Source organism: Rhinopithecus bieti, unplaced genomic scaffold (assembly GCF_001698545.2).
Source record: "Rhinopithecus bieti isolate Rb0 unplaced genomic scaffold, ASM169854v2 scaffold_39746, whole genome shotgun sequence".
Classification (NCBI taxonomy): Eukaryota; Metazoa; Chordata; class Mammalia; order Primates; family Cercopithecidae; genus Rhinopithecus; species Rhinopithecus bieti.
In genome coordinates this window covers 1,208,477-1,211,013 of record NW_016816960.1, presented here as the reverse complement: position 1 = coordinate 1,211,013, position 2,537 = coordinate 1,208,477, and positions in this window count along the sequence as shown.

The window sequence follows — 2,537 nt, the reverse complement described above, 5'->3', positions numbered from 1 at the left end:
AAAAAAAAAAAAAAAAATACAAAAATTAGCTAGGCATGGTTGCATGCACTTGTAGTCCCAACTATTTGGGAGGCTAAAGCATGAGAATCGCTCGAACCCGGGAGGCAGAGGTTGCAGTGAGCTGAGATTATGCCACTGCACTCCAGCCTGGGCAACAGAGCAAGACCCTGTCTCAACAAAAAACAATTCATTTCGCATCTTTATGTGGCTTCTAGAAAATTTAAAATCACATTTGTGACTTCCATTTTATTTCTCTTGGACAGCACTGATCTAGAATATATATAGAACTAATGTAAGTGAATAAGAAAAGACAACCCAGCTTTTAAATTGGCAAATACCTCAGAAGAGGAAAAATTAATGGACAGGAAACATTTGAAAAGCTCTTTCAGGGAAATCAGGCTGCTGGTCAGAGTGTTAATTGATACAATCACTTTGGAAAACAAGTTGGTTGGCATTACCTAGTAGAGTTGCATATGGGCATATCTTAAAACCCAACAATTGTTCTTAGATATACAAACTAAAACTCTTGCAAATATACACCAAAAGACATGTCTAGGAATGTCCATAGTAGTATTGGCAAATGGGTAAATGTCTATCAGCTATAGTATATGTAATGAACTACTATTAAACAGCTTAAAAGACAAGGTCTGCATTTGTTGCTGAGGCTGGAGTATCACCTCAAACACTTGGGCTCAAGCGATCATCCCACTTCAGTCACCCAAGTAGCTGGGACCACAGGTGTACTCCACCATGCCTGGATTTTTTTTTTTTCCCCTGTCTTATGGTGCTGATGTATAATTGTTTTTTAGTTTTTTTAGAAACAGGGTCTCGCTGTGTTGCCCAGGTTGGTCTTGAACTCCTGGCCTCAAGTGATCCTCCCACACTGGCATCCCAAAGCACTGGGATTACAAGCATGTGCCACCAGCCTGGCCATAACTGAAATTTTCATTTACACCTACCAAAATGGTAAAGTCTTGGGGACATAATAATGAACAGGAAATAAAAGGCATAGAATGTTTTCCATTTATGTAAAGTTTTAAGAGTCAAAATTAAACAACAGATGGTGTTAAGAATTAAATATGGTAAAACTATAAAGTAACCAAGAGAAAGGTAAAGAAAATTTTAGGATAATTTTGTTTTGATTTGGTTTTCCTTTCTAAACAGGAAAAGGGATTATATAGGGGACACCCAGGAGGCCTCAGAGCATAGATAAAGTTGTATTTCTTAAACTAGGTAATAAGTGGATAGATATTTGTTTTGTTATTTTGTCTACCCTAAATGTAATGGATATTATTTATATATATTTATTATTTCATATCAACCTTGTGTGTGTCCTTTAACCTAGCAAATTCTATTTCTAAAATATTGGTTCATGGAAATAAAAGCACTTGTACATAGACTAAATGTACAAGATTAATGGTATTATTTGTGGTGGGAGAAATGAAGTGAATGCTCATAAATAAGGGAATGGGTGAATATATTTTGGAACATCCATACAGAGGAATATTATACTGTCATTAAAAAGAATTGGGTTTGCCAGACATAGTGGCTCACAACTGTAATTCCAGAACTTTGGGAGGCCAACATAGGAGGATCACTTGAGCTCAGGAGTTGGACACCAACCTGGGAAATGTAACAGGACCTCATCTCTACTAAAAATAAAAATTTAGCTCGGTGTGGGGTCATACGCCTGTAGTCCCAGCTACTCAAGAGGCTGAGGTGGGTGGATTCTTTGAGCCCAGGAGATGGAGGCTGCAGTGAGCCAAGATTGTGCCACTGCACTCCAGTCTGGACAACAGTTCAAGACTATGTCTCAAAAAAATAAAAAAATAATAAGTATATGCATATGTATTTAGATATCTATTAAGAAATTAGGCCAGGCGCAGTGGCTTATGCCTGTAATCCCACCACTTTGGGAGGCTGAGGCAGAAGAATCATCTGAGGTCAGGACTTTGAGACCAGCCTGGCCAACATGCCGAAACGCTGTCTCTACTAAAAATACAAAAATTAGCTGGGTGTGGCATGCACCTGTAATCCCAGCTACTCAGGAGGCTGAGAAGGAGAATCACTTGAACCCAGGAGGCGGAGGTTGAGTGAGCCAAGATCGCACCACTGCATTCCAGCCTGGGCAACAGAGCAACAGAGTAAGACTCTGTCTCAAAAAAAAACAAAAAAAAAACAAAAAAAACCTTACACTATATTCCGAGTCCTAAAATAAGAAACAAATTTGCAAATTAAGAAATTATTGATCTACTTATTGATTATTGCTGAGCAATAAACTCTGAATTTTTTTTACTCTGAAATGCACTTTATTTATAATTTAATACTTAAAAATAGTTTAGCTAAAGTAATGTTTATAGGATGTTCTCTGGTTAGACATGTTTCACACAACAGTTTTCAATGCTGAAAATTCATTTGATAATTTTAATCGCAATTTATGATTGATTAATGGATTGATCAGTAATTTAGATGCCATAAGAAGCATTGAAAGGAATAATCTGCCTATTTGCTTATTGTACAATCTTGATAGTTAGTTA